The following is an 11,620-nucleotide window of genomic DNA, read 5'->3' on the forward strand; positions in this document are numbered from 1 at the left end:
TTACCGGGAAATATGGAAATGACATGACGAGACTCATCATGTAGAGAGCATAATCCGACGGCGGACGTGTTCAATAAGCAAAGGGTTAAAGACAAAAAAGTCGTAAAACTAAATCTCACGCGTAGGCGTAGTAATAAAAATTAGGGTAATAAAAATTGATGCACACAGCCCTCTTTAGAACAAGGGAGGACGATAGACAAAAAAGAGTATAAATAAGATTTTCTAGCTGAGCGTGCAGTTTTTATTCTAATACAATCCGGTACACAGTCTGTGACATCTTGTATGTCCGAGTCTATGACTCTCGGATTCGCGGTCTCTAAGCTCATCCGCACTCTAAAAATCTCGGTCGACAAGTGTTAGACGGTTCTCTAAATCGCATCTCACAAATTGTGCCCCTCAGCCGTATTTGACCAAGCTAGCCGCATCCGCTGTGCACAAGCCAGATTGGAGACCTGCGGCCCCAAGCGTTTCACACAGCACGAATACTACAGTACGAGTACATATATCACTACTATCAAACAGTAAGTTCACATTCAGTTTCTTTCTTCCGTTTCCTGTTTGAATACCTACCTTTTTCTCTCTCGTGTAAGATTGTTTTACATACTCATCTATATAAAAGTTACTGCCATTCCCATTTTAATCTTTCTCTCTCTCTCTCTCTCTCTCTCTCTCTCTCTCTCTCTCTCTATTTCCTCTTCCATTTCACTTTTGCGAATTTTAACGAGCAAACCTCGAATAGATTCGAAGTTCCTATTCTTTACTCCGTTTGAGAATTTAATCGAGTCTATCGATTAGATTCTATTTTAATCTTTCTCTAATTCTCTTTCAAGAATTTATTTGAACTTGTTTCAACTAGATTTAACCTACTCAATTTTCCATTTTTCCTTATCGCACTCCTCCTCCTTTTGGGAAGTATTTTTTAAATTATTTTTTCCTTTTTCTCTGTTATTTATTTCTAATGAGAACTAGGTCATTATTGTTAACATTAATTTTAGTGAATAGAGTTCCCAACGACCCACTCTCAAGTAGAAATCGCGAGCAACCGCGGCTCATTGGCAGATTCGTCGCAACCGTTGAATCGAAAAATTCGAAACCTTGCACAAGTTCTTCGCGGAAAGATGCGATATTCTCGCCGCGGAGTTTAATGATGTCTTATTAGCTGCTAACATTCCATATCCAAGTCCCCTACCCGGAAGCTCTAACAATTTAGTAAATCTTCTTTCCGAATCGCGCTCTCACTCCTTTGATTTTTCTGTTAACGAACCCTCTTATTCTCCAGTTCCCCCCTCTGCCCTCATCCTCCTGCGAGCATTCCTCAGACTCCTTTGAACCACCCACTCCCCTCCCGACTTCTTCCTCAAATCCTCTTACTCACCGGTCGAACAACCCCATCCTCCCCCGAACACCATCATGACTCCCCTACTTATCCTCCAGTGCTCTCACATACAGGATTTCCCCGTTACCCCTACTTCTCTCCCTCCGTCTCCCCCTGAATTGCCAGTTCTTGATCTTGTTGACGAATACGAATTCCCCCAGTAGATACGAACACATACACACATACGTATACACTATTTGTCATATAAGTATAATTAAAAATCGAAAATTACAAAATATAACGAATATAAATATATAGAGATAAATATATAAGCGTAATTGTTAATCCTCACCGTTTTATCACGAACGTTTTTGCGAACCTCTCTAAACCTTTCATTTTATTAATTAACTACTAATTTTCATCTGTAATAATCTGTTGTGTTCTTACATTTTCATTCTAAGTTACCAAATTATAATAGAAATAAATATGTAGATAGGTATAAATATAATTATCAATTACGAATCATTGTCAAAGTTATTGAACTTTCCTGATTATTTAATTAATTAGTAATAAACGTTCCGTTCCCCCTGTTTTACATTAACATAAATAAATATTTGTTATAATCTCTTGTTCGACAATCTTAAACAAACAACTTGTAACGAACTACCTTAGTATATTATTTTTATTATTTTTATTTTTTTTAATAAACTAATGATTTAAATATAAAAGAATTTGATTGATTCCTCAACCTAATCCACCATCCCTCGCTCTAATAAGCTAAGAATTAGGTCCGATCCCGAGGTAAAGCAATTAAATTTGTTGTCACAAAACAGGGCCGAGGAATTCCCGGATATTTTGTCGTTGGACCCCCACCTGTGGGCCATTGACCGTTATATCTCAGGTTGTAGACGCGTTCCGTTCGTGCCACATCTGCACGTCTTCAAGTTGTTACGTTCCTCCCTTCTCTCTCCACATCTTACTTATCTTTCTTCAAACCTGGACGTAACACTATTGCAATATTATAATTATAAGTAAGTCATATATAATTATATATATAAAATATATATTTATATATATAAAATCGTTATCATTAGTGCAAACATCCATGTGATAAATGCTGTCATTGTGAAACGCATTCGAATATATTGTGGCCAAGCAGAAGTCTGTTATCGGTAAAGTGGGTTTCTCGGGATCTTGCTGCAAACGTCCATCGATGATAGAAACATTGCGAAGACGGCATTCAAATCCTCCCGCAGAGCATGGATCATTAGTGATCCTGCAGAATTCTGTAGGCTGAGAATCGTTTATTTTGTACAATTTTGGTTCATTGTAATCAGTTCCATTAACGCACTTGCCGTTTATCAACATGTAATGATGTGGAGGACAGCAGAATCTTATGCAATTATCAACGTTGTTAATGGGTAGTTCCATTGCTTCATTAAAGTTTTCGTCGTTCGAGGTTGTATAGTAACAGTCTTCAATTGCTTCATTATCCACGATGGTACCTAAGTATGATGTATATCTCCGACGATGTTCTTCATAATTTTGTATGATATATCCGCGAGATTCATTTTGTTCAGAATTATCATTCTTTGTCTCGTTTTTTGTAAAATTAATATATAGCTCATATGGCATTTCGTTAATGATAGAATTTTCAGGTAAATTACACCGTGTAGAAGTGATCTCGTCATTAGGATTTTTCAGCTTACAATCGTCTATAACAAGATCAAGCAGTCGTTGGACCGTCGAATTATAGCTCGGCTTTATATCTCCATTCGTGAGAATTTTTGTTGAATTTCCGTGAAGCGCCGAGTACGAAGCAACAAGCAGAAGTATGAAACACCATAGCATCTTACTTGGTATACACATCGTTAAATTATTGATGCGTCGAGACTTAACAAAACTAACTTGACTTTCCTTTATTTGTCCTTGTAAGCAAATGTTTAGCGCAAATTACTAATTATGGAACTGGGCGTAGTATTATTCTGCAAAGTTTTTATCTGAAAAGCAAAGAATATGTACGGTGAAAGAACGACAAGAAAAGACTTGTTAATTTGTAAAAATAATTAGGATAGGTGCGTTCGTAAATAGGTAAGCTTTGAATTACGCGTGAAATCTTTATATTTTTAATACAATTATTTTTAAGATATTTTTTAGAATAATTTTTTTATTCTAAATATGCCGTTGGGATAGAATAAAGACAAGATAGATGAGAAGTATTAAGAATAAAAAAAATTTGTTTGATCTTGATATGTTAAGAATAAGGAAAGTACTTCTTATGCAAAATAATATCAACACTTTAACAAACTTCTTTAGCACAGGGTTGTAGACCTAAGTCATAATGATCACGGACAACTGCATGTCTTCTACGCAGTTCCTGATGAAGAAGATAACATAGCCATAACATATATGTCAAGCATAGCGACATGTAGGATTTTTCGGGAATCGATTTCTTGATGTTGAAGTAGTTCGTGTAGAGATACGAAATTTGATAAAAGCAGATATTTTCAAATTACGATTACATAGACAATTTCTAAGCTGCAAGCAGTACATTGGTTACATACACAATAGAGATCAAATGTGATTGTTATTTGTTAATGTTATTTCTTACGCTTATATCTTGCGTATTATATAAATGTTGTAGTTGAATTATGATTCGCAGTTAATGTATAAACTATTAGACTTGAGTTCCGGGATATAAGTTTTCTTAAAACTCGTTAGTTAAACGTTTCTAATGTCATTATAATATGACATTATTTATAGAGATTATTCGAAAATTTTATTCGCCGTCATGTATCTTGAATTTTATGCAATGTAATTATTTGCTTATTTAATTTGTATTTGAACCGGTTTGGTGAATAAGCAACATTTATAGGAAAAACATTCTTTCATTATTACAGTGGTTATTATGCTTATTTATACATGTACAAATGCGTGTTTTGGTTAAATAACTTAAAATTATCTAAATAACCATAATTTAATTAATTTATATAATAAAAGATAAAATTATATATTTCATCTTTAATTATTTTACTTATAAACTTTTGTAAATAATCTTTTTAGTAATATTGCTGTTGAGCAAAATAAATTGAGATAAAAACGATATATTCATATTTTTATTTCTAAATTTTTATTTCATAAAAATAAAAATTTTTCAAATAATTTTATTTGATAAAAATTATTCCCCTTTGAATCAATACACTAATAAAAATTAAAGTTAAAAAATAGAAAGAATATACTATAACTCACGTTATACTTATAATGACTGACAAAATTTCTTGTAAAAGTTTTTGAATTTATAATTTTAGAACAATCCTTATATTGACTACTACTAATATGTGCAATCTTGGCTGCATTCCGATATACACTGTCAGTACTGAAAATCTGTACTTTACGTTACATATACTAGATACATTATTAGTGGCAATAAATTTCGGAACGTAACCTTGTTACCATTACAAAAAATTCTTTTGTTAAAGTAAATGATAACTTGGAGGATGAGGCTACATATAAGTAACACTTCTTTTATATAAGATAAAAATGAAGATAATGTACATTATAGTCTTGATAAAAGTAAGCTATTTCTTTATCTAAATAATTATTTACATAATTTTATATATGCAACAAAAAACATTACTTTATATAGCTAATTACACAAAATCATAGTTACATTGTGGCCGGTAAAGAAAGACAATATATTTATATTGTCGTAAGAGCTAAAAGAAATTAAATACTTTAAATGTTATTCGATTAGAAAAACAAATATTAAACGTATATGATAAACGATACAACTTTTTTTTTAAAACTTTCATTTTATCTTATCTAGTAATTTTTTTCCGTTCTGTTCTGTATTAAGTTCAGTAGATTATATCACAATATAGCAGTTATACTGTGGATTACATTGAGTAAAATTGTGCAGAAGATTTGCATCTTCAAGTTATTAATACAAAATAATTAATTACACATGTGGAGCGTAAGCAAATAAAATTTATCTCACATTTTTTTCCAATAAATTGTTAAATAATTTTAAGCTGATTATAAAAACTAATAAGATGGTAAAGCCAACACTGTGTTCAATTTCATCTTGAGATATACGCTAGTTCACGGTTGTACTTCGGCAAACGATAAGACACGACTACTGCATGATGAGTTGTTCATGGCATTAAAAGAGTTGGAAGGTACTTTATTGTATTGGAAATTTACGCATACATAGTGATTTGAAAACATAAACGATTAACACGTTTATACCGTTAATAGTTTACTACATGATTCTTTTTACATAATCGGATTTCCCTAATTATTTTGTTTATAGAAATATTCAAACAAAACTATGGAAAAATTAATTCATTTTATAACTCGTATATTTACTCGTTATTCAAATCTTACTTCAAGAATTTAAAATGCTACGGTATAATATTTAGAACAAAAATTTATATCTTGAAATGCGTATAATTTAATAATCGTATCTTTATATTGTACAAATGTATTGTATATATTGGGTACCATGATAACCATAAGATAATGAACTTATAAGATTGTTAAAATATACGTTTTTAGTGTTGTATGTACTTCTTACAAACACTCGTAGGCGAGACTATAGGGAAAAGTCTGTCCCGATTTATAGAGAGAGACTCTCAAATTGCTAGAATGGCTTCTCTGTATTTTATTCTGGACACGGCCTTCGACTTTGATCAAACATCGACTTCTCGACAGCAGAAACTTGCCCCGACCACGTGCTCTGACTTATGCAATCCGCTCGTACAGTACAAAATATTGCTGCAATATCGTTGTAATATTTTAATATTGCGGTAATATTACAAAGATATTGCAGTATTATTGCTATAATATTGCTGTAATACATAATGTCCGCAAAAATTTATTGCAGTAATATTACTGCAATATTTCAGTAATATTACTAAGATATTGCAGCAATATTTTTTAATGTTATTGTATAATATTAAAGAATATTACAGAGATATTGCTGTAATATTGCTGTAATATACGAGGTGTGTTCAAAAAGTATCGCGAATTTTGTGTTTTTTCAAAAATTATTTATTTATTCATGAATATCTATTTTGTCCCCTTCAAAGTAATCCCCATGAGATATTATACACTTGTGCCAACGGTTTTTCCAATCTTCGAAGCACTTCAAAAAATCATTTTTTTTTATCTTGTTCAGCTCCTCCTTCGATGCCGTCTTTATCTCGTCAAGCGTAGCGTAACGTCGTCCTTTCATGGGCCTCTTCAGTTTAGGGAACAAGAAAAAGTCACAGGGGGCCAGATCTGGGGAATACGGTGGCTGCGGCATCATTAGTGTGTTGTTTTTGGCCAAAAAGTCGCGCACAAGCAACGATGTATGAGCAGGGGCGTTATCGTGGTACAAAAGCCAATTTTTGTTCTTCCACAAATCCGGGCGTTTCTGGCGGATTGCTTCGCGCAAATTGCGCATAACTTGCAGGTAATATTCCTTATTGACCGTTCTACCCTGTGGCAAGAACTCATGATGCACCACGCCCCTGCAATCGAAGAAAACTGTCAGCAAAACTTTCACATTCGACCGAACTTGGCGCGCTTTTTTCGGTCTTGGTTCGTGCGGCAGCTTCCATTGAGATGATTGAGCTTTGGTTTCCACGTCATAACCATAAACCCACGATTCGTCACCAGTTATGACCCTCTGGAGCAAATTTGGGTCGTCGCGGACAGAGTCCAACATCTCATTAGCAATGTTCATGCGATGCTGTTTTTGGTCGCAATTGAGCAATTTTGGTACGAATTTCGCGGCGACCCGTCTCATGCCCAAATCATTGATAAAAATCGAATGGCACGAGCCAATCGATATGTTTAGGTCCTCAGCAACTTCTCTAACGGTGATTCGACGATTGGCCAATACCATTTTCTCCACTTCATTAATTTTTTCGTCTGTTGTTGAAGTGCTCGGGCGTCCGGCACGATCTTCGTCGTTCACATCTTCTCGGCCTTCCGAGAACATTTTGTACCACCGATAAACGTTGCTTCGGTCCAAGGTAGCTTCTCCGTATGCCACAGTCAACATTCGGAATGCATCCGCGCACTTAATTTCGTTTTTCACACAAAATTTGATACAGGTTCTTTGATCCATTTTTTTGAATAGGTAAAAATCGAAGACGATCCAAAACACGTGCAAGCAAAGCAGCTGTCAACAATTAAGTGAACATTCAAAATGGCCGAGCTTGTCGGCATAAGTGAGAGACATGAGTACCAACATAACGCCACAAAAAGATCGAAATTCGAATATACGTAACCCGCGAAAATTCAAAATTCACGATACTTTTTGAACACACCTCGTACTACGCCCGCAAAAAATGGTCATGGAAATATTACTGCAATATCTCAGTAATATTGCTGTCATATTGCTGTACTACATAATGTTCGTAAAAATTTATCGCAGTAATATTACTGCAATATTTCAGTAATATTTCTGAGATATTGCAATAATATTCCTGTGATTAATTTTTGCGGATATAATATATTGCAGTAATGTTACAGCGATATTACTGAGATAATGGAGTAATTTTCATATTCCCAAGCGGTGACCCATCCAAGTCGCGACTCCGGTCAACGTTGCTTAATCTCTAAGATCGCTGCAAACTAATCCTTTGTGACGACCTGTGAACACTTAGCTGATATGTATATATAACTGATAGATCAGGTCAATACGCGTTATTTGTTTAAATAAAAATGCAACTAGAAAATATATGTTAATATAATGCAATAATTAAATTAAATAAGAAAAAATTTATAAACTATTACTTTAAATCTTTATTTTTTATTTATTATAAATATTTTCTGAAATATTTTATAAAATATTTTAGTAAATATTTATTTTTTATTTAACATAAATATTTTAGAAAATATTTTATAAATATTTTAATAACATTTGAATAAAAATTTTTTATAATTATTTTTGTCATGTAATTCATAAAATATGTACGAAATATTTTTATAACATATATGAAAAATATTTATAATAAATATTCATTAATATTTATCATGAATATTGTATGCTATCTGGGTATATTATATTGCAATATTGCTGCAATATCATAGTAATATTATGTGATTTATCGCATTTTAATATTTCTGCAATGTCATAGCAATATTCTAATACGATATATCGCATTCTAATATTTCTGTAATACCATTGCAATATTGTAATATGACATCATATGGCAATAATGCTATAATGTCATAACAATATTATAATGCAACATATCGCATTCCAATATTTTTGCAATATCACTGCAATATTGTAATATGATACATTATATTGCAATATTGCTGCAATGTCATAGCAATATTACAGTGGTATATTGCGTTTTAATATTTCTGCAATATCACTGCAATATTACAATATCGTTGTAATATTACTGTAATATCTTAATATTGCAACAATATTATGTGCTGTGCGGGTAACCATTGTGCTAACAATAAACTTTAGTTCAAACCATTTAATGTGATATTATATGGAGCGGGTCTATCTCTGCTAGGTTACGAAATAAAGAGGGGTGACCACTTATTGTATATTGGAACACCAATAAATCTCGTGTAGAAGTTACAAGAATAGAAGTTCAAATAATGACGCTTAATGATTTGGCAGCCATCTTAGGAGTCTTAAAAGGCTACTTCTGTTTCACGGGTTACTAGCCTCCTTTCTGATTTTCTCCTTCTTTGGTAATATGATATATCATATTGCAATATTGCTGCAATATCCTAGCAATATTATAATGCAATATATTGCATTATAATATTTCTGCAATATCACTACAATATTGTAATATGATATATTATATTGCTATATTACTGTAATGCCATAGCAATAGTGTATTATGATATATTATATTGCAATATTGCTACAATGTTATAACAATATTATAACGCGATATATCTCATTCGAATATTTCTGCAATATCACTGCAATATTGTATTATGATATATCATATTGCAATATTGCTGCAATGCTATAGCAATTTGTATAACGCAATATATCTTATTCAAATATTTCTGCAATATCACTGCAATATTGTAATATGATATATCATATTGCAATATTGCTGCAATGTCATAGCAATATTATAACGCGATATATCGCATTCGAATATTTCTGCAATATTACTGCAGTATTGTAATATGATATATCATATTGCAATATTGCTGCAATGTCAAAGCAATATTATAATGCAATATATCGCATTCAAATATTTCTGCAATATCACTGCAGTATTGTAATATAATATATCATATTGCAATATTGCTGCAATGTTATAGCAATATTGTATTATAATATATCATATTGCAATATTGCTGCAATATCATAGCAATATTACAATATCACTATAATATTACTGCAACATCATAATATTGTCGCAATATTGTTGCAATATTATGTGTTGTGCGGGCGGCGATACTCCAAAAAAAATGTCCTGCCACGTGCACTGTGAATACTTGGTCAAACGAGAAATTACTGCACTGTATTTTATATGTAAAATAAACCAGTCTTTACTCATTACACGACACTGCTTTTTCTTACTACACGACTGAATAATTCGATAACGATTAAGGGGATGCTATAGTGACGGGAATTACCGACACATTATAGTGTTCATTAATTTTCGAATTGGCTCCACAGATCACAAAATCCTTTTGCAGAATAAAAGTACGCACCAAAACAACGTGCGGACTGGTAAATTTTACGAGAAGATTGAACAAAAAGTTTATTTTTTAATTTATGTATTTTTGGCTCGTGGATCTGTCAACCGAGGTTAACTTTTGTCATTTACTAACGTTCTGTAGCTCGTATGTATGAAATGAGACCAGACCGCACTTCAGAAAACTCTAATGAACAACACTGACTGTGTGTCATTCCAGTCAAAAGCCCAACAAAAAAGTTTAACATGTAAACAGCTGTACGTGTATAAATTTCGCTCAGCGCACGTAAACAATGGCAAGCAGAGCAGTGATTGTAGTTGATAGGTCTTTTTGCAAATGGCGAAATAATCGAAAAACAAAGGCAGATCTATGCGTTGAACAAAGAGCAATAGCCTGGTTTCCTTCGAAAAATAATCTGCAATGCCGACGTCGAGGAAGTTCTTCGGACACTAATACAGCATCCTCTTAAGTTCGTCAACACGATGACGCGCATGGAACTGATCTGCTTTGCGTGCCTTCACAAAGGAGAATGACGATCGCATTCCTTCCTTTTGTAAAGCGGCGCAAAAAAGAGCATTTTCGAAAGTTCCAGAATATTCTCGAAATTGGAATATTTCCGGCTCCGAAATGCGGTATGCTTTACACACAATTGTACGCTCGCGCGACTGTACGCTAGCGTCATCAGTCGGCTTTCTCGCCAATTACATAACTCATACAACATGAAATCAAAAGAGTTTGGTTGGGATGTTTTAAACCATCTATCCCATAGTCCGGTCCTTGCACTTTCTGATTTCTTCCTTTTCATTCGTCTAAAGAGCAATAGCCTGGTTTCCTTCGAAAAATAATCTGCAATGCCGACGTCGAGGAAGTTCTTCGGACACTAATACAGCATCCTCTTAAGTTCGTCAACACGATGACGCGCATGGAACTGATCTGCTTTGCGTGCCTTCACAAAGGAGAATGACGATCGCATTCCTTCCTTTTGTAAAGCGGCGCAAAAAAGAGCATTTTCGAAAGTTCCAGAATATAAAGGAGCATCTCAGTGGAAAACGATTTTCGTCCGATTTGGAGGTAAAAGACGCGGATTCTACGAATGATCGAGGAAGTTGGCGGGAAACGAGTGCAACGAGGGCATAAAAAATTGATCCCGCGGCTCTCTAAATGTAAGGAACTGAATGGTGACTATGTTGAAAAATAGTTATATACCTACGTAACATTCCATGTAAGTTTCATAAATAAATTTACATTTTTTGACTTGTAATATTTGTCGTAACCTTACTTTCCGAACATACCTCGTATAAAAAGATTTTGAATATTTTTATATTAAAGATGATTAAATTTTGCTGTAAAAGGGTAGAATTCCGTTTCTAAATATACTATTATTAATTGTTTATTTTGTTATTCAAAAACCTTTGATAAACACATTATTTTTGATTTAAATAATTTTTTAATTGTACTTAAAATGTTTTATTTAATAATATAATACCATACGTCAGTATTAATTAATTTGAGAATGTGTTGCTATATTGATCAGTTTGTATATTTTACAAAATAACTATTAATAATCAACACTTTTAATTGTGACCTTTACGATTTATCAAATTATTCTTTGATAGATTT

The sequence above is a fragment of the Solenopsis invicta genome, chromosome 3, assembly GCF_016802725.1.
Source record: "Solenopsis invicta isolate M01_SB chromosome 3, UNIL_Sinv_3.0, whole genome shotgun sequence".
Classification (NCBI taxonomy): Eukaryota; Metazoa; Arthropoda; class Insecta; order Hymenoptera; family Formicidae; genus Solenopsis; species Solenopsis invicta.